The sequence below is a fragment of the Alosa alosa genome, chromosome 5 (assembly GCF_017589495.1).
Source record: "Alosa alosa isolate M-15738 ecotype Scorff River chromosome 5, AALO_Geno_1.1, whole genome shotgun sequence".
Lineage (NCBI taxonomy): Eukaryota > Metazoa > Chordata > Actinopteri > Clupeiformes > Clupeidae > Alosa > Alosa alosa.
The window spans coordinates 4,192,252-4,217,512 of record NC_063193.1 but is presented as its reverse complement, the minus strand read 5'-3'; the positions used below and the strand labels follow the sequence as shown (position 1 = coordinate 4,217,512).

At 42.2% G+C, this 25,261-nt stretch overlaps 1 long non-coding RNA gene across 1 annotated transcript; it reads left to right on the top strand.

Annotated features, from left to right (window-relative positions):
- The first annotated feature begins 5,958 nt into the window (after window positions 1-5,958).
- LOC125294976 lies at window positions 5,959-7,884 on the top strand. Its single transcript, XR_007193603.1, has 5 exons — window positions 5,959-5,995; window positions 6,791-6,859; window positions 7,000-7,126; window positions 7,240-7,305; window positions 7,717-7,884. It is a non-coding gene; the product is annotated as an uncharacterized LOC125294976 (long non-coding RNA).
- The last annotated feature ends 17,377 nt before the right edge of the window (window positions 7,885-25,261 follow it).

The window sequence follows — 25,261 nt, the reverse complement described above, 5'->3', positions numbered from 1 at the left end:
CAATCACGGTCCTTGCTGTCTGCGCTGCCTGACGTGAATTACAAATGTGTACTATCACTTTGCTGACGTCTTCAAGGCAGCAACATCGTTTAAACAGCCTGCGGAACAAGCCAGCGGAAATACTGGGCACTTAAGGTTGAGGTTTATCAGTTCGTTATAAGTAGCTTAAATATCCAACAACGCTAGTATCAGTTTATGAGAAGTCACTGGACAACTACAGGAAGTGAATGAACAAGACCTGTTCGTTTCCGATGCCAACACGGATTACGGATTGAGGGATCTTCGGAAGATAGGCCTCCGCTGGATAGTGGATAGCCTACAAACTTCAGACGCTTGGCGTGGCGAGCCATGTTAGAATTTAGAGCATTTTGAGTTACCTGGATAATCTTGCGACGTGAAAACGTGAACTTGGAGCAGCCTGGTGTTAGAGCCTTGAAGTAGGCTGGGGTGAGTAGGCTATAGCATAATCGATAGTTGTAGCTTACCCTTGCTCTGTGCAGTGACCTGAAAACGCTGGTGAACCAGGTGGCTGTAGCCCATGGACTGGATGTAGCTTTTGGATAGTTAGTAGTGACCCAGCTCCATTACGTCTGCCTACCGAGGCTTTGCGACAATAATTTTGCGAGCGCTGCGGCGTGTGACGTATGGATAAGGAGGCTGGCTTAAATACCCTGGCGGCGGAAGACAGGTGAGTTAATTGCTGTCAATCATCCCTAAGGGCTCCTCCCGAACTTTGTTTAGAAAACATCATTAATTTTGCATCTAAAAAGAAAAAACAATTTTGCAGACTAAAAAGACTAATTTTGCAGCTAAAAATGTAAGAGTCATAAAAAAATAGCTAGGAAGCTAGCTAGGAATGGTTGTCAAGGAAATTGAGATCTACCATCCAGTGAAAGTGCTGGAGTTGAATTTAAAGTACCAGTGTGGAATTAAAGTCCATGCGATGTGCTTGGTTATTGTACAGTCTGATCGCTGTGGGCACAAATGATGTATTGTCCCTTGTTGAGGGTGAGTGGGGTCGAGGATTTGGTCAGTCTTTTTTAGGATAAGATCATGGTACAGCTCAGCTGCCGACACCTGGTCAAGTCCGATGGTCCTTAACATGCATGTTGCCAAACATACAGATAAGACCAAAGGACAGAACACTCTGAAGGAGACTGTTATAAAACATTACAAGAATGTGTCTGTCTAATCTAAAATTATTTAGTTTCCTAAGGAAGAACATTCTCTGGTGCATTTTCTTGGTTTTGTTCAGTGCACATTCATTAAAAGTTAATTTAGAGTCAACTTCAACTCCCAAGTATTTGTTGGTGGAGACCCTCTCTACTAATTCACCGTTGGTCTTTGAAGGAGAAACCGTTATTCTATTTTTGCTAAAATCTATCACCATCTCTTTTGTTTTCTTCACATTGATTTCAAAAAATTCTCAGAACACCACTGAGTGAAACCCTGTAATTCCTTCTGAAATCCATTCACAGAAGAAATGTTGGACTTTAAAAAGCCAACCAGTGCTGTGTCGTCAGCATATTTAAAATAAGTGGGCTGAAGAGGAAGCTTGACAGTTGTTGGTGTATAACGTGTATAGGATAGGTGACAGAACGCACCCTTGTGGTGCCCCAGTGTTGATAGTTTTTGAGGAAGATATACACAAATTAAATCTAACTTGCTGACTGCAGTCCGTCAAGAAGTCATAGATTCATAAAATCAATTGGGGATTTACTCCCAAATGCACCAGTTTTCTCACCATCAGGTGGGGTTGGATTGCATTAAAAGCGCTGCTGAAGTCAATGAACACATAAGGTGCTCATAATCAGAGATAGCAGTGCATCCTCAACACCTCTTTCTGCATGATAGGCAAATTGATTTGGGTCTAAAAGAGGTGAAACCTCATGGAAAAGTTGTTATAAAATATTTTTTTCAAAACATTTCATGACTGTAGAGGTAAGGGCAACAGGGCACAGATCATTGAGCTCCTTAGGTCTGTTGTGATGATTATTTTAACTTTGCTCGGAGGCTTTGAAATCATTACATTATACGAACAAATGAGATAAATGTGTCTCTCTTGCCCATGTGGTTATGATTTGACATTAAAAATTCAAAGCAAAGATGTTCTCTCGAGCCGTTCTTTAGAGGACAGCATGAGCAGGGGATTACACAGGCCGTTAGGACGCGGAGCCTGTCAGCTTAGGAATGGTCCTTGGCCTGTCGTGCCATCAGGCAAGCAGGGCAGGAGGCCGTCATTAGTGTGTTACTGGCTCTATCAAAGCTGGTGCTGGACGTTGCAGTGGGGCATGGTACCATAAATGAATGGGTTTTGTAAGCAGGTGCGCTATGAGTGAGGGGACATTAAGGGCGATCCAAAGAACCCTGCACTGACAGGGGGCCCCCATTTCACTTCAAAAGAAACATTATTAGAGTGCTGCTCAGCATGATTGAACAGCACATCCTCTTCCACCGATGAGGTGCCCTTGAGCAAGGCACCTAACCCCCAACTGCTCCCCGGGCACCGGATCAAGGACTATCCTCTGCTCCGGGTGTGTATGTGTGCTCCTAGTGTGTGTATGCTCTTGGTGAGCTCACTGCTCCTAGTTTATGTGTGTGTGTGTGTGTGTTTGTGTGTGTATAACTGTATGGCAAACTAAAATAAAAGAATGTTTTTTGATTGGGGAACAGTGGATCCCTGGCTATCAGGGCTATTTATTATGGTAATGAATATGAAACATGATCAAATAAGGGTTCCCATTGTAGTTTGAAACCTTTGTAAGTTTAAAAAAGACATTAGAAAAAGACAGAAAAACATCGGATCGGATATGGTCATTACTATGCAATCCAGCCTTTTCTAACAAGGTAGAATACAAAAAGTGTGAAGTCAGCAACAGGCACATTATATCAGTAATTATATCCTGCTCATGTCCCTGGTCACAAGGTGACTACTTCAGCTCAGACGTCAAGGCAAATTTATGAATTAATAGATTCAGAGTAATATTCCCTTCCTGAGAAATGGCCTCTTCCCCACCGCAATGTGAAAGGTCACTTTTTAAAAATTGTATACATTTATCTCACATGAGAAAAGTAATTGGCTTTACTTTCCTCTTTGTAACCTTGGGCAGTGGACTCCTTAGTGCCAATATTGATTCAGGGGAGGGTGGCCTAGATATCCACTAGTTAATTGAGAATCTTGCTAACCACATCTAATGATAAAGGAAGGGTTATTAAAGTAAATTGAGATGGACATGTTTGAAACTAATGTTGAAAAAGCCATGCCACGTTCAGACTGCAGGCAAAAGTGGCCCAAATCTGGGGTCGAGTGACCAGGGCTCTTAGCTGGTAACGAGAACTCTGGAGCACTCGTAGATCTACCGAGTGTTTTCACGACGCTCTTAAGCAAGGCTACGATGGTTTCGGGAAACGGCAAATCTTAAGACGTTGTAAGAGGGACTTTACGATGCTCTTAGGCTTACGATTAGGGTTGGGCACCGAAACACGGTTCTAATATGGCACCGGTGCCGACGCAAACGGTAGTAACTGCATCGAATAACAACGTGGATTTCAGTGCCTCATTTCGGTGCTTAAATCACGTTTTCTTTTTTTTTTTGGTACGAGGCATCACTGCATGTCATGCGCCATCTCTAACGTCTTGCTCTGATAGCAACACATCCAGATACAGTTAGCTAACATAAACACAGGATGTATAAACCAGAGGGGTCACCACTATTGGCGAGTGGACAGTGTTTTACAGCTTGCGGGAGCCCAAGTAGCTTTAAAGCGATATCACGAGCTCCTGTCAAAATCTAGCAGTGGGCCTAACTACACACAAGCAAAAGGCTATGAAACAACATCAACAGTATACGTTACACAATATCCTTGCTAATGCGCTAGCTGGCATTTATTTGAAATGATTTGAAATCAGCAAAGTTGTAAGATGAAAACTTTATTTCACAGTGTGTTCTAAACAACATAATGGCATGATATTAATCTTTCGTATGCATGAGGCCCATATAGCATCACAATGAATATGAAGATCATGTTAAAAGTTAGCTGGCAAAAACATAAATATGTAGGTTACATACCTGATGTCACTGAGCTGTCAAAGAGGCTACGGAACCCTCTCCGTACCTTATCGCTAATTAAACTCACCTGACTGGTATAGCGCATAGCCATAGTTGCTGTTAAAATGCCTAGCGCTGGGAATCTAAACATTTCAACACCGACATGTAGCCTAACATGTTCAAAACGTTTGCGTGTTATGGGGGAAGACATGAAATTTCTTGAAGCATTTGGGAACACACTAAATTAATTGGAAAGTAATTCAGAAACAGTCCCTGTTAGATTAGCTTGCTTATGCCGTTGTCCATGACCTGGCAGTTCTATATGGCAAGCGGTTTTAACATACCTTATGGCAAACCACCTACACTGGATAAACTTGAAAGCAGAGCTTACTATTGTGTGGGCATCCATGGCAAGCTGTTTTAACCTTTAAATGTAATGAGATATTGATAGTAAATTGAATACAGTTCAATTTCCTGTTCAAATTTGTCTAATCAATAAAAAAAGTGATTCATGCTTTAGACCATTTTAATTTAAATACAAAGTACCGGTTCAGGCACCGTTACGGCACCAGCACCATTTTAAAAGTATCGATTTAGCACCGGTATCGGATAAAACCCAAACGATACCCAACTTACGATGCTTTCGGGGAACTGGTTCTTCAGAAGTAGTGTGAACATGCAAATCTTGCCCAGATCTGATTTTTTCCACATGTGGTCCTGAATCAGACCCAGGTCTGATTTTTTTCAATGTGGCCACAGTGTGAACAACAAAGGCGGACTTTTACGTCAATCTACATTGACATTTGTCACATATATGCGCCGGCGGGAGTTAGCTGATGTCATTGTTATTGTTCTTTTGTGCATGCGGGTAAGTTCGGAACCGCAAACAGTTTACACTGGAATCGGATATACTGTATCAATGTTGCACTCGGAGAAAACCAGAATGTTTAATTTGTCCTGGGTTTCTTGTACGGCTGCAAACGGGATTCACTCGCAGTTAACCAAATATTTCTTTATTAGGGCAGGGCAGGTATATTTCTGGCTATTAAATTATTTCTAAACCAGTCTGCTAAAGTCTGTAGTGAAGTCTGTGTAGGGTTTTCCAGGCTCCATTTCTTTTTACGAGACAACCTGCTCACTTGAGACATCTACCGGTTGTTTGGGTTGTTGCAACGTCGTTGCAGTGTCACTGGAAAAATACAAATTAAAGTCGCGTGATACCGCGCGGGGACCGCGAGTGAAGCTGGCCAAGTCGAAGCACTGCCCACTGTAGGCCACATTTTAAAGGGACACCAGGCAACCATGATGCTTTTTCTCTACGAAGCTCCCCCTAGTGTCTGTACGTGTCGATACGTGCGCGAGCCATCGCTCGGTCTGAAGCTCTTTTCCTTTTCTTTGCATCTTCTGTCAAGGGTTTTCGCTGCTTCTTCGCCGGCTCTGCCATTATACACAGGTTTGCGACAATCACTAGTGTTTCGTTAGCCTGCCTTTGTGCGGGGGATGCAGGATGTAAACTGATCCTGCTTCTCGCAATGTCTGAGACTTTGTGAGACTGAAGGTCGGCGGGTAGGATACACCGAACTTGCAAGTGGGATATTCTTCCTACAGGCAGTAGGGGCGGGCGAGAGTCTTCATTCGCCCTGTAATGAGTCATTTAACTATACCCACACAGCAGTAGACTCCTAGGCGGATCCGCCTTCAAGACGCCAAACCCGCGTGACTGTCGCATTCGTTTTGGTGCCGCACAGAGGATCAGCTCCGCCTCCAGGCGGCCCCGTAAATTCTACTGTCAAACAGCGGATCCTGAGTGGACCCATGTCGGATCATGCTGGCGCGGACAGCGCATTTACTGTAACGGTTGAACATGACTGTACACCAAGAGCCAAGAAGAGTCATACTAGTGGATATTTTCTTTGCTGGGACACAGTTGCGCTGAACCCTCTCGAGTAAGTGATATTTATTAATATATTGCGACATTCACAATAGCTAAATATTGGCCTTTGTGGTTTTATAATCATCATGTTTATTAATTGTAATGACGTTGTTTGATATTAGGACTAACGTTAACGTTAGTGCAACCAGAGACGTTTGTCATTTTGTGCAACAGTTTGTGCAAAGTTAACGTTATTGTTAGCTGTGATGCTCATATGAGTCTGTAGCCTATCTGATTTAAAATGGGATAGCAATTTCGCAGAATATGTTGGTAGTAGTGTGATTTAAAAACACACATTGTTATTTAACATTAGTCTGGTCTTGTCTGTTTTAATGTGTCGCTGTTGTCCATATAGTGCTACTATGCTAGCGCATATAGCTGCTAGCTAGCATGCTGCTAGGCGCAATTGCATAAGTTATTGCTAATGTCTATTAGTGCTATACATATATTGAAATCACGTTTGCGATGCAAACCTTGATTAAGGTGATATTGGCACTGGTATTTCAGTCAATGAAGTCAGAGAAGCACTCTGCTATGATAGCTACCTACAACTTTAGCATGTTGACTCACTGATAATGGTTTAGCCCTAGCCTCTAGCTAACTGTGCATTAACGTTTGCATTTTGCCAAGTTTGGTCTCATACGTAACTTTAGTGTCTATCTGCCATCTTTGTAATGAAAGCCTCGGCATTTTAATCACTGTTTAAGTCGGTTCAGACAACTATTGGCATCGGTTTGTGATTTATTATGCTAACGTAACGTAACTGTATGGAACTTGGTCCCCATCTTCTATTTTGTTTGTTCTGCAGCGTCAACTTTTATCGGCTGGATTCTAGCATCTAACGTTACGATTGCCTCTGTTGGGTTTGCTTGATCAAGTAAGATACTTTCTGGGTTGTTAAAATGAAATGTGAACACATTCCCGTAGCATTCCAAAATAGACCAGAGATGCTTGTACTATATGTATATTTGGAAATTTTGGGATTGCAATAACCATAATGATATCGTTATGTAACAGCCATCGTTTCGGGGACTCTGATGACAGTGAAGAGCCAGAAAATGGTGACTTTGCATCTCTGAGGTACCTTCCAACTCGCCTGGTATATCAGTTGAACCCTCAAGCCCAAGCCAATTGCACTGGCAAAGTAAGTAATAATCTCTTAACATTGAAATAACTAAATCATAATATTAATATTAGAGATATGGTAACATTCTTAGTGCTAAAGACATTCCCCTCTCTTTGTATCTATTCCTCCAGCTCCACCATCTCGCCGAGTGCCAGGCAGCCGAGTCACTACCCCTCAACCTGGAGAAAACTGTTAAGGTAAAGACTGATCTCTGAAATAGTATTGAATACAGTGGCCCCATCTATATTAACACAGCAGTAGTCACTCCATTTCAGATCAACAGATTGCATCTGCATTACCATCTGAGATTTTCTGCATACTTTATCCATTACTTTCAAAATCTCAGCCAAATATTTTGTCAGTTAAAACATCTGCATTCATGCAATATTGCCTGAAAAGTTCATTCATTATTATCAGATTGTATTGAAACACATTGATTTCAATGTCAATCCATTCATGGAGTTGATATAGATAGTGCATACCAAAATATTGAAACCATACAAATTCATGTCCAGCATGACCAGAGATTTGTTTTTGTTTGCCATTGTTTGGCCCTGTAGCTCTCAGCCTACCATGGTTAACAGATCACAACCATTTATCTCCCTTAGCACCTCACCATGGGGCAGGACCGCAACACTCTTCACCACCTCAACTCCCTGCACCTGCACCTGCATTTAACATACGGAGAGTTACTCAAGGTAGGGACTGATCTCTGAAATATTAGTGAATAGAAAGGCCCCATGTGTATTATCAGTCATGGTTAACAGATTTAATACAATTTTATACTACCGTTTAATAAAAAAATTCCCCTCTAATACAAAAATCCACCTCACTATGGGCCAGGAACAGCAGTCCCTCCTCAACTCCCTCCACCCCCACACCAGCCCTCAACGTGCAGTGAACAGAGGAGCTTTGTAAGTCATGTTTCTTTTTAAATTTAATCTCCTTAATACCTATCTCATATATTGTATTGTGTAAGCATACTTGGCTTTGGATGCTACATACCATAAACATAAACATATCTGTCTGTTTGATTACAGGTGCTGTGAGGAAAAACATGGTGACATGGTTTCAACCGGCGGTGGATCGGGCAACGAGGAGATGTGTTCCGCCTCCATCCACACAAATGGAGTAATAGGAGAAATAAGCATTAAACAATCTTTTTATTGAACTTCTTGTCATTCACCAGTTATTCATTTTCTGATATTTTAGCTGTGCATAGCACAGTATTTCATTGAAGTTGTAGCCTATTAGATAAAATATTTCATGTCTGCACTGACCTAGGCCTATAAAGCACTAAATTAGGTTTTGACCACAAAATGAATGTAAAGTAGCCTAGGCAATGTAGGCTACTTAACAAAAACAGAATAGCTTATAACCTGTAACTTTCCATAAATGTCCATTTTATATTTCCATTGAGTAGTGATCACGTTTGTACAGTAAATTGATGTCTTGACTTAAACCTTTTCTGTTTATTGACAGTATTGTTAAGTTAAAAATACGAGGCAATGCAGATTAATCGTAGGCCTATATTGCTGTAGTAGCCTAGGCTAGGCCTAGTGATAGTTTTACTTTTATCCTATAGTTGCCTAGTTTTATCCTACAGCAAGAACAAAAGGAATTTTGAAAATGAGATAAACGGGTCCAAAACGGACCCGGGCCAGATGAGCCTTTGAGTCCGTTATGGTCCGCTGGGCGGATGTATGTATCGATTTATGGATCCCAAACGGACCCGCCCCGGAGGTAAGGTTTTAATCGCAGATGCGGAGTGGATGCAGTGCGGAGCCACGGCGGGTCCGCGATCCGCCTTCGTAGCGGATCCGTTCCTGAGAGCATCTGGACTCCGATACGGGTCCGTTCCGGAAGCCGTCATACCTCCGCCGCGGAGTCCTTTTGCTGTGTGGGTATACTAACTTACAAAGATGATTAATTAACACGAAAACGTTGCTTGGTGTCCCTTTAAAACAGTGGTCCCCAAACTTTTTCTTCCGAGGGCCAGCTCACTATGCCTGGATCTAAGAGAGGGCCAGAGACTCGGAGTATATTAGTAACCATAAATAGCTTAGTGCTGTGAACAACAGCAGTCTACCTTAGTTGAATATTCCATTACATTTAATCATAGGCTACTGCAATTTAATACCATTGTTAGCTGTGTTTATATTGCAATCATGCCATATCAGTGTAAAATGTAGCTCAAATGAAATAATACTAATAAAAAATAGCATTCCCAAAAGTATTAGCAGAGAGTCCCAAAAGTGTTTCAAAAAGTGTGAACTCTGAACTCTGTGTTTTTGCATACACAGCTCAAGTTGTGAACAAGCAATATCCTACAAATAATTTGAAGTTCTCAAACTATGACAGTTTTATGAAGTGCTGGCAAAAACATCTGAAATGACCACTTTTACTCACCTGATGAGAACTTTGTGAATTTGTATGAACATTTGAACGAGTGAATAAAATATAGAAAAAAATATCCCAGCAAGTCCCAGAAATATGACTTGAATAGAAGTTAGTTAGTTATTAACAATTAATTGATAAACTTGTAGAATACTTTGAGCACTGATGCAGTCAGCATAGGCCTCTTCCATAGTTTGCTGGTAGGTCTACATTTTATTCCGTTTTCGATGGCAAACGCGAAACAGCGCCAAAACAACCACCAGTGGACAAAAACAGTATTACATGTGTACTGTTACAGTTTTTTCTGATTGCTTAAGCACATTTTTTGTAACTATGGCTTTTTTTGCAAAACTCTACACACAAATGGCAAAACCTCTCACCCAATCAGCAAAACATTGTAGTTCTCTTACAAAAGCTAACACACCTTGCTTAACTCTTCACACCTTCGTAAAAATTGTGTTTTCGTATCTAACAGTAAACATAAGCCACCACAATAGTAAGCACACAATGTGCCAACAACACACTGATGGTATGAATAAAAGCGCATGTTTGAATCGGCAAGCACGTTCACTAATGAACATTTCTTGACTAAGCTGGCCTATCTTAGCGATATATTTGGAAAGCTCAATGAGGTAAATCTCCAGTTACAAGGCAAAAACAAGCACCTACCTCACCTAGCAGATAAGATTACTGCATTCACCAAAAAACTTGAGGTATGGGACAGGTGCCTCGATCGCGACAGTATTATGCCTTTGAAAATCTGAGTGAAATCGCTGAAACGTCTGCTTCGGGAGCCACTCTTGTGATCCCATGTATTAAACAGTAGGCCTACATCACACCCCTGCAAAGTTTATTTCAAAAATATTTCCCAACCAGCAGTGCTCAGTATGACTGGATTATGGATCCATTTAATGCAGCATGTTGGTATTTCATTGAATATAATGCACAATGCTGTAAAATATTGGCCTATGCTTCCTAATATGTTGCTGGAAAACAGAAATATGTGTGTTTAATTTACAATTGCACATTATGTATTTATTTATTATATCTGCAGCACCAGCTGATTTTAACTCTGCTGAAGAGGATATATTTAGAACTTGTCATTATTTCAATAAATTTGACAATTTTAAGCTTGACCTACCACTTTCTTAGAGCGATGAGGTGGGGCTCGAAAATGCCCCTTTGATCAAAGTGGGGAATGAAAGAAAAAGTATGAGAACCACTGGACTAGGACATTGCATGTGATGTAGACGAATTTTTTAGAGAGAAGACACAATGGGCCCTATCATGACATTCTAAAGTGCATCGTCACTCGTCAAAAGTCTATTCAAATTTAGTAGGATGTCCAGTTCACATTAGGAGGGGTTTCGTTATCAAAAGTGGAGCGCATGGCGCAACAAGGTGTTCCTAGTTTTTTTAATCAGTCATATGGGTGTGTTTGGGGCGTAACATCATTTAAAACCAATGAGAATGACATCTGCCATTCCCTTTAACGGCGCAAAGCGCGATATGTCAAATAAATGCATCAGTATTTTGGCATTCAACGGCGCATTTGAAGGAGGCTGCTTGCGAGACCGTATGGAATAGTCATTCTCAAACCATGCTTTACTAAAACCTAGCATAGCCTTCACGCATGCACTCGTCTATTATTTGAACTCATTGGCAAAGTGAAACTAACTTCACCAAGGAGTCAGTCAACGACAAGACAGTTATATGAAGTTACTTTCACTATTGACTGACAATGGGTTACCACCGAAAACATAGGTTGGAAAAAGCAACACTTACCCTAATGTTGCTCAAATGACTGAATAAAACAACATTTATCCTGCAGAGGAGTTGCTTATATCTCGTGACAGTGCGTCTTCAGCAGTGCTCCATACGTGTCTCTCACCTCTCCCCTAATCACTTTTAACCGTCATTACCAATTTGCAAATGATGGTGAATAACTACTCATCATGAGATGTACAGTGTTTCGTAATATCTTTATTCTAATTATGTTTCCCATTGTAATCGTGCAATTTGTAATGCTTTGCATGGACGTGCACACTGGTGTGCGTTCATGAATGATAGAAGGATGGTGCGTGCACCTGCCAATATGACTGTTGACATGCGCTCTTAAAATAGCATATGAACAACTCGCCATTGACTTCTGACCAGGTTTAGGTGGTGTATGATAGCGATTTTTAGACAACGCGCCAGGCCCCTCCCTAGGTTGTTAATTGCCACACCCCTGGGCGCGATGTTTAAAAAATAAACGTGCAAAATACCGAATTCAACTTTGCGCGGGTGAAAAACGAACTTTACGCCATGCGCAGGTGCCCAAAATACAGCCCAATGACTGATTTTTTTTGTCACAGTCAAATTGCTATTTTGTGTTTTGACTTGGAAAAACACACTTGTGTTTGTTTTGATGTGTGTAAATAAACACCAATATTTGAAGTTTGGATACCTGTATGTTTACAGAACTATGACAAAAGTATGACCTCAAACTGACAGTCTACCTTGTGCACAGAGAAAGTAAAAGCCAGATGTGTTTTTTATTCAGACCATCAGTGTGTAGTTGACACATTGAGTGCTTATGTAACCTACTTTAACCAGTCAGTTACATGATTAACTAGACTGCATTTCCGGCGGGAACTGCAAAAGTGTGCTTGCCCTGGTCCGGTCACCAATGTAAGCAGACAGTGGCATACGCTATGCTGAACCTGGCTTGATCCAAGCATTCTAACAGTGCCTTTCAGTGTTGGAGCAGTGGCAATACCGCAAAAGCTCTAGGAGAGGGCTATTCAACTATTGGCTTGCGGGGTGAATGCGGTTCGTTGGATTTTACCTGTGGCCTGCCTTTAAATTTAGCTTCTATGACTAAGATCAAATCAATAAAATAAAACAACAACAGTGATTGGCTGCAAAAATAAATAATGTCACGTGTCTTGCACCTCTCAAACTGGGCTATCAGGTAACCTAGAAGAATTGAAATGATGAAATATGACTAAGGAATTCAAATGCTGCTTGTTTGTCAGGATACTTTTTCATTGATTTATTTTAAAAATTTGAGCTATGAGTGTGGATGTAAATATATTACATCCCCTAATTCTGTTTTACTGGTTTATTTGACAAATAATCTATATGGATTTGCTCTATAAAGACCTTATGTCTGTTTAGGATTGTTTTGAGAGCCTATTGATGTATCTCAGAATATCCACAACATTAGTGATGTTTTTTTGTGTGTGTGAATGTATTTTACTTAACTCATTAAATGTAGCTGAATACTCATGAACGCATGTCTCTAATAGCCACAATAGGAGTAATTTTAGCAACACCGTATTTTGTGTGGCCCATAATGACCCAGTTGATCATGAAAACGTGCCAAAATTCACATTCCTTGCTTGATGTTGGTACATTAATCCCATTCAGATTGCCACTTATCTGTGATGTAAGAGTTCAGTATAGGTTTAAGGTCTGGGGCCGCATTTGACATTCTGTGACTTCTTCATTGAGGGCTTGCTTAGCAGCACTGTCCGCTTTCTCATTTCCCCTCAGACCAACATGGCCTGGGACCCAGCAAAAAACTACACTGAAGTTCTGGTTCTTTAGACGTTGTAAGTAGTAATTATCATGAACTATCTGTCAAAATAAGCCCCGCCCCCTGAAACGTCATAAATCACGTCATAACCACGCCTCCTTTTTATGCAAATTAGCCACGTGGTTGTCGCCACGTGTTGTTTGTTATTGTTATTGTTTTGTGAGTCATGTGACAGTCATGTGGCTGGTGTCAAACCCCTGGGCGGCCATATTGGATGTAAAGTCATGTGACAGTCATGTGTCTGGTGTCAAACAATGCCACGCCCCCTTGGCATCCATATTGGATGTAGTGTCATGTGACAGTCATGTGCCTGATGTCAAACCCTGGGCGGCCCATATTGGCCCCAAACCCCATGTGTGTTTTGTGGATAATGGGGAATCAGATAAACTTTGTAAGAGTTGTATATGTTTAGTGGTAAATGGGGATAGATATAAAGTGTGCTGCTAGCCCAGAGGAAAGAAAATGTTAAAATGAGAGCTCCTCTCTTTCTCAGTTGTTTCTCCTAGACAATAATGAGATCACAGTGATATAAAAATGAGATTATTGCTTTTGTCTCCCGCTTCTCAGGTTTGTCTCTGGAGCAAAAGAGTTAAGTTATCTCAGTGTAGACTCCCTTTAATATACAAATGAGATCTCATCAATATTTTAAATAATGCTCAGTGTTGTCTAATTTATACATCTCATATTTTACTCAGGCTGATCCACCAGAGAGCTCTCTCTCTGTAAACTCATGCAATTCTCATTTCAGATCATTTTGGTAAATCTCAGATTAGGCTCCATCAGTTCTGTAAAAGAGATCTCTTCACAAGCTTGAACCGTTCTCATTCTAGTCATCTCAGTTTAGTCCTTTTTTGATTTACAAAAGAGATCTCAGCAAAGGCTTATACAATACTCAGACTTGCTCAATTTATATATCTCATATTTTACTCAGGCTTATCCATCAGAGAGCTCTCTAAGTGAACTAATGTAATGCTCATCCAGAACTATTTGTTTTATAAATTAGTCTGATCTGTAAGAGCGCTAGCTGTTGAACAACAATTCTCAAATGATTTTCATTGGCTTATTTGTTTTAATTGCACATATTTTCAAGTTCACATTTGCAAACAGTAGGCCTAACCATGTGATGTGACCACCACACATGACGATGCTCTGACAGACCTCTGAAGTTCGCCTACAAAAAAGCTACCATCTATGCCCATACAAGGAGATCACCTGTTAAATTCTCGCGCAGGGAGACGACTAAATCGGAGACGCAGACGTTTTCCTCAACACACTTTTGTCCTCAACCTTCGAGTAGATATTATAATCAATGGTACGTGAAGGCGGCACAATTTGATTTTTGCTACCCCAGAGCTAACTTGCGACTTGTTAGCAAGTTAGAGAAATCAAGTTAGACTCAGAGAGGTCTATGATGGTCGGACGTGACAAACTTCGGCGTGCAGAAGACTCCTACCAGAAAATGCAGTCTAGATTTGAAGCCCCAGTGAAACCAAGTGAAACGATGTGTGGGTATGAAGGATTGTGCAGAACTTGCCACCACGAAAACTCAGAGAAGGTACATTAACATTTTGGTAATTTGCTAACGTTCTTGCATATTTTTAGACTCAATATATAATTGAACAACCTGACGAAGCAGCACAGAAAGTTAGCTAGCTAGTTAATGTTAGCTACTTGTAAGTTACATCACTGGCTGTGCCGCTTGTATATAAAGCTAACGTTAGACAATTTAACGTTGCTAGCTTACTTTTGCCTTATACAGCTTTAGTCTGTATGTTTTGAATGGTGTTAAGCCATGCTGTAGCCAAAATGCAACGGAATTTTAAAATGTCTTTGGGATGTCAGTCAAGATGATGAAGCTAACGTTATTGCCACTGGTTTAAACTGGTTCCAGCTCAATTCCACTGAAAAGAGGCCGGCAGCTCTGGAATACTACGCTAGACCATCAGATCAAATTGCTGAACAAACAGCGTACCAAAATGGTAAGTATATTTTCCCCCACAATATGTTCTCACTTTTGTTTAACCTGCTATAAATTACAGCATATTGTAACAGGAGTGAAAGGGCATTCTTGTAACCCAGGTAAACTAGGAAGTAGCGTTGCTGCAGTGGAGGGATCGTGAAATAGGCAAGTCAGCATCTGCAGTCATGAATAACTTGCCAGTCAACATTTCTTTTGCAATTAATAGAATCTGTAGCATGCAAATCAAACCAGCTATTAGCCTAATATAAAACCATGATATATCTAGGTATGGTGAAGGGTATGTGATGTGGGGTTATCTATCTATCTTTTAATTACAAAGGCCAAGGGAACTTTATCAGGATGCATAGTATCCTGAGTCCATTCAATAACCGGCCTTTAAAAATAAAAATCTGCCTGCCTCTATGGGATTTATTAATTTACGATACCTGGTTCATTCACAAAGAATATTGGTGTGTTTAAAGGTTGGATTTTTTCCTCATTTTTTAATTGAGGCATTAAGATCAATTTCCAACAGATGATTTATTGTATTCCTCTGGTTGTCTTAACTTATGCACAGTTGATGGTTTTATAAAGACACCCCTACACCAATAAATAGTTCATGTAGACTGTCACACAATGGTAAGTGGAACATTGGCCACAGCTTGTAACAACTTCATTTTTTACCATTCTTTGCTTAGGGATGTGTACACAAGGATGTGTAACCTTGTGTAACTTTGTGTAACAGGGAATTACAACAGAAAGGAACACGTTTCAGCTAATCAAAATCAATGACTGAAAGTGTCAGTTTCAGAGCTATTATTACCACACTGATAGATTGATTTTGCTTTTTTATTTGCAGCCTACGTTATGCACTGTGGAACGCTCTGCGGATGGACAGCTGTGGAATCCCGCAAAGGTCAAGAAGGCTTTTGTTCTGAGGGCTGGAGTTTCCAAAACATCCATGAAGCTGGGGTAATTTTCTCTTATTTTAAATTATTTCCAATTGTGGTGAGCATTATTGGTGGGCTTTTTATAAAGGGTAGACCTCTATTGCACTAAAATTATTCAACCTTTATACAGTTAACAACTGTGTAGCTATGAAAGCTACAAAATCACATTGTCATAGAAATGATAGAGGAGAAATTTCCACTAGGTTTTATGAAGATATTTTACAGATGGGCTGAACATACATCAAAAGTAAAAAAAAAATGACATGGCCAAAATGATTAACTCACCAACAATATTTGTTGTATGGTGTATACCAGGGATCACCAAATGGTGGACCACACCGAGTCCCTGACCGTGGCGTGATCCTATCCCGACCCAGACCATAATAGCCTAATTTAGATTTTCACGTAAGATTTCAAAGCTGCGCTAAATGTTTCGTTGGTTAGGATAACAGCATTTACTTCAGGAGCTTCAGGAACCATCATTTAAGCTTGCTGCTACTCAGCCAGTGAAATCTGTGAATTCTGATAAAGTCGAGTCAGTGAGTAAAGTAGCCTAGCCTACTATGGGGAAGAGACTGATAGCCTGAAACGAAATGAGGAGAGGGAGGCGGGGCGAGAAACAATCAGATGGATATCTAAGTTAACGATAAGTAAGTTATTTTCAAATCATCGATTGCTCAAAGAGGAGGAAGCTAGACAGCGAGAACAGAGCTTTATATAGCGATCACGGGGGCAATACCACGCCAAAACTGTCCGTCCGTAACGCCAACTAGGCTAAATATGGATGTGACAGTTTTGCACAGAATTGCCCTGGACCTCTTCTATTCTGAGACAGGCGATTTTTTAAAAGCGCCAATTTGAAGCACCTCTACTAGACAAAGCATATTGAGCAAGCATAGGGTAGGCTAGGCCCATTCAACAGTGAACTGAGACCACAGAATATTTAAGAATTTAAGACGATTTAAGAAGGCAATATGATTGATCCACCACAATCTAGTTAAGCCGACATGCATTCACTGCCCAACAACGTGATGTTCCTGGGTTTCCAGGATTTCAGGTCAACATAAAAAAAAAACTAAAAAACAAAATTAAACTTGCTGATTAATGGGTTCAAGGAACCAGCCTTGTCTCAGCTCAAATTTTATTTTAAGTTCACGTTAAGATCTTTAAAATAGCCAAGGCTACTCAGTTTTTCTCCCCAATCACTCTTATCTTGCCTTATTTCTTCTCATTTCGAATGTTGCTTTTTTTAGGCTACTTATTTTTATTTCACATTAAACATTAGGCCTAGGCCTACAATCTTCTTAATTTCCCCTTGGGGATCAATAAAGTATCTATCTATCTATCTATCTATCTATCTATCTATCTATCTACTAAACTAGGCTCCATCCATCCATCCTAATATTATATATACACAGTGGCTATTCTAGACATTTTTAACAAGGGTGGCACTAGTGAGGCACTGATTCAAGGGGTGGCATGAGGCAAAACATCCAGATAAACAGAAACAGGCTCAAGATGTGAAATTAGCACAAATACATTAGGGGAAACCAGATGCAAACACCATACTCATAAATTGAAGGACAAAAAAACACAAATACCTTACTCTCACATAAAATGTCTTTGTACTTGAATAAAATTTAATACAAACATATTAAAGTTAATTATCTAAGTTGTCTGTCACTGGGCTATGCTGTTCTAAAAAAATTCCATCATGGGGACATTAAAATATAATAAATTTTATTATATTACTGTAAATGAAGATATACAAAATATATACTCATCAAGACATTTCCCCACTCTATGGCCATCTATTTTTGTAGCTGTTACAATAATTTGACCTGCTTTTTGTCTATTTGTTTATTTTCTCAAGAAACTTGAGGTTGGTATGAAGGAGTGTATTGTGTATGTGAGCAATTTCATCTTCCTGAATCTCAATATTACGATCACAACAAGTCTGGGCAAATTATTAATTACATTTTCACGTGGGGTAACTTGTTGCAGGGCAACCATAACCGGTTCCATGTCTTCCGATTAGATGATTAATCATCAGCTTCTTGAGAACTTTAAAGTTCTCAAGAAACTTGAGGTTAGTATGAAGGAGTGTATTGTGGATGTGTGCAAACATTGTGCACGTTGCACATGGTGCAACTTCTTGCAGGGCAACCACATAACCGGTTCCATGTGTTTGAATTGGATGACTTCCATGTGTTTGAATTGGATGACTAAAGTTCTCAAGAAACGTATCTACCTGAATCTCAATATTCTGATCACAACAACTCTGGGCAAATTACAAGTCAGCACCAGGTGCTGCATTCCTTGTTTTGCACTTTTATAATCACATCACCAAAAGTAGGTTATTGGTTTTACCAAAATAATTTGGCACTATTTTTAAACTACAAACCTATAAAGTATTTTGATACAAAATATGATGCCATTTTTTTCCAACTAAATAAAATAAAAATGACCACATACTATTTTGTATTTTACATACATGTATCAGACATGCTGCCTATCCCTGGCTGTTGGCTGCAGCAACTCAAGCTAGGTAGTACTGATTGTTTTGTGTTTGTTTTTGTGTTTATGTTAGTTTTGATCCAATTTGACAGCTTTGCTATGTTGCCCACCCAAAATTTCTACCAGCCCACCCAAATATAGTAGCCTAGCCTAGGTTAGAACCAGCCCTGCCCTGCATGGAGACATATTTTACGATAATAATGGAGAAAATGTCAGCAAAACTTTAGGTTTTTGTTAACGGAATCTCCGACCCTCATTCATCTATTTGGCGCAACAGCCCACATTCTGCCTTCAATCCACAGCGAGACAAGTGAAATAAATGTTTTTTTTTTTTTTAAAATCATCGTCATAGGCCGCGATATTTAGGCTACCTCTGTTAAGCCTACACAAAGTTGCGTGATAAGGGAGTATTTCCTGATCGGGGAAACCTTTAAGTTCCGCCAGTTCAATTGTGCCGCAGGTAATAAAGGCAAGTGTGTTTGCCACTTACATTTCTGGCGTCTGACACTTCACACTGCTGCAAGTGCATCAAGAAAGGTCCCGCCTTACACCATGTTAATGGCCAATCGTGACTAGGATTTGGGGTGGCACCTGGGTGGCCAATCGAATCTCAAGGGTGGACTGTGCCACCCGGAGCCACCCTCTGGCTCCGCCCTGTATATATATATTATACATACATACATATACATAGCCTAAACATTATGATGCTCTGGACCTTTGCTTGAGGGAAATTTTTCCGTAAACGACCTGCTTGAAGATTAATTGAATACCCCTGGTGTATACTGTATTTTCTGTATTTTGTTTTTGTTCTTGACAATTGTCAGTGTCTCTTGAGTGATCAGAGCTAAATGTTTTGGGCTAATTTAGATGTAATATTTACGGATTGACCCTAAAGCACTCCTTGTTTACAAATCACTTAAAGGGCCTAATTGATCCATAGCTCTTGTTGGAAATCACTGTGTGCTGTTCATTGGAAAAAAAAATGTGGCACAGCCAATTCTGAGTTATGGACAGGGAAGTATAGCCCAGAGCCGTATAGAAGTACTTTTGGTATTCCTGACATAATGCAGGGTAGCCGCGGGGGTCTTAAAAAAGTCTTTAAACGGTCTTAAATGTCATGTTCCTTAATTAAGGTCTGAAAAAGTCTTAAATTCCGTTGCCAAAGTCTTAATTTTTTTAACAGAAGGTCTTCAATTTTAATTATACTAGCCTGCAAGCAAGGTGAAATGGGGAAAAAACTAGCCTGGCGGGCCATCCTATATCATTGAAATGTATAGTCTGGAATCGGAGCCATTCACCTCGCTTAATCCAAGGGGGGCGGAGAATTGTCTTTCAAACTGCCTAGGCATGCAATAGGCCAGCCGCTCACGACCATATCCGTTATCCGGGTCGGCAAAACGGCAAATACATCCTTCTTGAAAGGAATGACTTAAATGCATTGTGTTGCTCAACTTTCAAAGAAAAGCACAAGTCCAACTCCTCCAAAGTTGATGCCAACGCCGATTCAAACAACCGCTCTTCGTTTGCATAGCCACCTTCCTTGTTGTTCACTGTCTCAGGACTGTCGCTATCCTGTTAAGCCCGCCTTAAGACTCTCTAACAAAATAGAGGCTGTGATTGGATGGCGTCCATGGCGCCAGCCAATAGAAATCCTCTATGGTTTGATACTAGGCGTACAGGCTGAGCAAATTAATATGCCGCTTAGGGTGCGCCTAGATTTCTAGGATAGGAAAAACAACAACAATGTGAAAATTCAACAGGGGTTGATTAACATCAGAGATCGTCTAATTTAGTGTTGCACGGGTGCACCAATACTACAAAAAAGTGTTGCAATAGCTATTAGCAGTTGTCACAATACCTAATTGTATTAGTATCAATACTTTTTAAGAATGACCGTGTTCTTGTTTGTGTGCACAAGGCATGCTTCTAGTGCCTCCTCCCCAAGCCTCCTGTGGCTGTCGCCTTTTCTCCTCACACACATATGCAGCTGTCGTGCCATAAACAGCTTAGACATGGCTGCTAGTTTAGCTTAAAGTGATTCTGTGGTAACACATAATAATAGGGCTAATATCAAGTTGATTTGTTCCATTTCTTGCACCTCTCATAACCTACCTAGGCTATGAGATGTACGTGGGGTCTACTATTGGGTTTAATGTCATTTAGAAATAGGCAGCAACCTTGCAAACTTTTACATCTGGAGAGAGCTCCTTGCTAACTAATTCTGCTAGCTCAGGTCATGTATGTCATTCGTAATTAGTGCTAAAATCATTATTGAACATGATCCCTTCTATGAACTTGATAGTTTTTATTTACATTTATTTTATCTAATGACAGACAACAATGAATTGCATCCACATATCCTTATGAATTATGTGCAACTATTATTCACTAGCCTAAAACCGTGGAGACTGAAGGCTACAGTAATTACTCACGTATTTCTTAAAGTGACAAACACTCAATTACACCTAGGCCTACACACCACATTAAAATTTGCCTAGGTGTAATAGTTTAAAAATAAATATTAAGTATTCAAATGACTAAATATGTTTAGCAATTAAGCAGATTAATAGTAATTATGCAGATTAAAAAATACTATACATTAACTGTACACTTTATATGAATTCGAAGGTATATGAAATAGAAACATATGAAATAAGCCATAATTTTCCGTGTGTGTGGAAAGAGTCAAGCAGAATCTAGGATGCCCACTGGTGTGAATGATAACACTATATTCAATATTACTGATGATGTCAAGGTGGTCTGGGCCCCCAAATCAAATACATTTTTTAAGAATTATTAAGATCTTTGGTTACTATCAAAGATTCTAGAACAGAGCTCTGTTCTAGAATCTTTGGTTACTATGAAGGCCAGTCGTTCTAAATGGATGGTTGCTATGGCCAAAGGCCAGTTCTATCTCTGCCGTTGTCAAGCGGGCATATCCTAACCTTATCTTATAGAGTATCCCAGTGACTTCTGTTTTACTTCCGCTACAAGGGACCTATCTTTCAAAAAAATATGAACGGGAGTTAATGGAGAGATAACGTAAGTTACGCATGTAACTATGGATCTATGAGACCGAGGGATGACCGTCACTACGGTCTAAAAAAGGAATGATCACCTTCGTTCTGCCTATCACCGAGACCATATGTCAACAAAGTCATGCCCATGACCTCCGGAAGCAGAACGACTCGAGCTTGTAAATAGCGGAGATTGCTCCCGTTCAGTCTCCTACCTTGAGCCTCAGGATGGTCCGGCGACAAAAAGGATAGTGATCGGTCATCCCTCGGTCTCACAGAACTTACGATCTGTTTGACCTCACTCTGACCGTCACTACGGTCTAAAAAAGGGATGACACATACCAAAAAAGTCGCGAGGAGCTCTAAGCTAACCATTAAAACCTCGCTCGGTCACGGACATGAGGGCAGCGTCGCCAACCGAGCTGGGCGAAAGTGACGCCCCACCCTATAAAACCTGGTAAAAGTGCAAGGCGCCGCCCATGAAGCCGCTGCACAGATATCGCGCTGCTGGTACCCCTTAAGGGCAGCCCAAGACGTAGCCATACTCCTGGTGGAGTGAGCCCTTGTACCCGAAGGGACCGGCATTCCCAGAGCCTGGTAGGCATGGGAAATAACCTCAACCAGCCAATGCGACAGCCGCTGTTTGGAAGCGGTAGTCCCTGCTTCAGCCACCCCATAACAGACAAAAGTTGAGTGTGTTCCCTCCTCAATCGACTGCGTATGGGGCCAGATAAGCTCTCAAAGCCCTGACTGGGCACAGAGTGAGCAACTTGTCGCGCTCTGGAATTGGGTCAGCTCAGAACCTGGTTGATAGACTGCTGACTTAGAACCCAGGGCAGGAAGGCTGGATTAGGCCAAAGTGACACGCCAGTGCCCCCCTGCCTGCCACCCCAGGCAGTCTTGGCCGGAGAGGGCTCCCTCCCGCCAGCCTGGCCGAACAAAGAGCCAGGAGAAAGCTAGTTTTCAGAGACAAAGATCGCAGATCTGCATCTAAAATGGGCTCAAGGCTGGCCTTCCAGTAAGAGACATTAAAACAGTGGGCAAATCCCAGTTTGGTGCCCAAAAAGTGCGAACTGGACGCTAAACCGGCGGCCCCCTTTAAAAACTGGACCAATCAGTGGATGCCTACCCAAGGGCCTGTTATCCGCACCCTGGTGAAAAGGCTGAAATGGCGAGGCATAAACCTTCACAGTACTGACCGCCTTGCCTTGATCCAAATAGGGACTGCAAGAAGCAAAAAACTTGTGGCACAGGGCAAACCGCTGGCTCAAGACCCAAGCTGGCACACCAATCCGAAAAAGATCCTCCACCTGAGTGCATAGCAAGCTCTAGTAGAAGGAGCCCTGCCGTTGTTCAGAGTCTCCTGCACAGACTCAGCTAGCTGTTTAATGACTGACTCTGCAGGGGCCAAACCCACAGGCGCAGGTCACCTGGGTTCCTGGATGCCAGATCTGCCCGTCTGCTTGTGACAGAAGATCCGCCCGGCAGGGTAACTGCCATGCTGACCCCTGCAGGGAGCCGGAGAAGGTCTGAAACCAAGGCCTGCGCCCGCCACCGTGGGAGCAACCAGCAGAACTGTGTGTTGGCCCTCCCTGATCCTCCACAGGACCTGAGGTACAAGAGGGGATGGAGGAAAAGCGCACAACAAGCCTGTCGGCCAGTCTTGTGACAGAGCATCCAGGCCCAAACTGCCTCCCCTGTCCCACGAAATACCACTCTGGGCAGTGAGTCGTTTCTGCCCGGCGCAAACAGGTCCACTTGTGCAGTCCCATACTGAGCCCAGACCTGGCTGACCACCTCTGGGTTCAACCTCCATTCCCCCGGAGTGGCCCGGTCCTGGAGAATGTCGGCCGCCCTGTTCTCCACACTTGGAACGTGTACTGCCCCCCACTGAAAGCCAGGCGGCCATGCCCATGACAGCAACTCCTCCGCCACCTGGAGGCACCGCCAGACCTCGTGCAGCCTTGGTGATTGACATGATACACCGCCCGAGGTGCTGTCTGACCTCACCAGAACATGTTAACCCAACCCCTGGCAGGAACCTCTGCAGGGGCGAGATGGATGCCTTCAGCTCGAGGACGTTGGATGTGCTCTGACGCCCAGGAGGGAGGCCACACCCCCTCGCTGACAGCCCTTCCCCCAGACAGCTCCCCAGCCTGTCAGAGAAGCGTCTGTCGAGATGACTTGCCTCTTGTGAGAGGAAGCCCCAGTGGAACACCCTGAGAACCTCCTCTGTCCCTGTCCCAAGGACGCTTGGGCTCGGATGCAAGCAGGAGACACCAGCTTCACATGCCTGTGTCGTCTCTCGGTGGAGCTGAAAGGCATTGAACCAACACTGCAGGGGGCGTGCCTTCTGTAGATCCAAGATGGCGGGCGCGGGTACACACGCAGCGACCTCTCTCTCTGTCCCAACCGTGACGGTGTTTTTCTTGGCTTAAAAAGTGTTTGTCCAAAAGTTTTACATGTTCGTCTTGTCTTACTTACGTCACTACAAGTACAGCAGGCAGTTTTAATTGACATCTGCAAAAGCAAGTTTTGCAGCGTTCTGGACTTTGTAACAGAGACGCTAAGGAACTCGGACTATCCGGCCTGCAACAACACCGGACTCGCCTGCTACCTCCTCCCGAAAGAAAGCCCGGAAGTGGTGTGGGTGAGGAAGCAGAAGAGGGGCAGCGTGGAGGCGTCCGGGGCCAGGCTAGCGGCCAGCCCAACCCCGCCCAGCCATACCATCCATTCTCCTGGCAAATGTAATGCATCACTGGACAACAAAATGGATCACATAATGACTGCTGAGATCAACGAACCGACAGTAAGTAACTGCTGTGCTCGTCTTCACTGAGACTTGGTTAAATGACAACATTCGACTCTGCTGTACAACTGGAGCAGCTAGCATGCTATCGAAAGCAGACAGGACCATTGTAAAGGGAGAGGTAAATCAAGGAGAGGAGGAATCTGTGTTTACATCCGTGATCTAATGGTGCCGGGACACTGTAGTAGTATGCAAACACTGCTCACCACTGGCAAAGTTTATGATCATAAAGTGCCAGCCCTTTTACCTACCAAGGGAAATTACTGCGATTCTGCTAGTCGCAGTATACATCCCGCCTACCAACAACAACAACAGCGATAAGAACGCTGCTCTTAGTGAACTGTACCAGCCTGTCAGTGAACAACAGGACGGCACACCCAGACGGTTTCACCCATCTTCACTGAGATTTTAACCATGCTGATCTTTTAAAACTGTACTTCCAAAGCTACACCAGCATGTTGATTTTCCCAACAAGAGGAGATAACATCCTGACCTGGTCTACACTACACACAAAGGAGCATACAAAGCCACCCCCCCTCCCCCCCCCACATTGGACTTTCAGACCATATCACTGTTATGCTAATGCCCGCATACAGACAAAGGGTAAAAGCGAACAAACCCGTTCATAAGCAGGTAAAGTGTGGGGCCTGAGGGAGCCTCCCATGCTCCCCCAAGACTGCTTTGACACAACAGACTGGGAAATGTTTAAGCAGGCAGCCACTTACAACAACCGGACAGACATAGAGGAGTATACAGACACTGTAATCTCTTTTTTTTTTTTTACATCACCAAGTGCATCGATGATGTGACCCACACAAAAGACATCATCACTGGGCTAACTGGAAGCCATGGCTGACAGGGGATGTCCTCAGGCTGCTGAGGGCCAGAGACAAAAGCCTACAGAGCTGGGGATGAAGCTG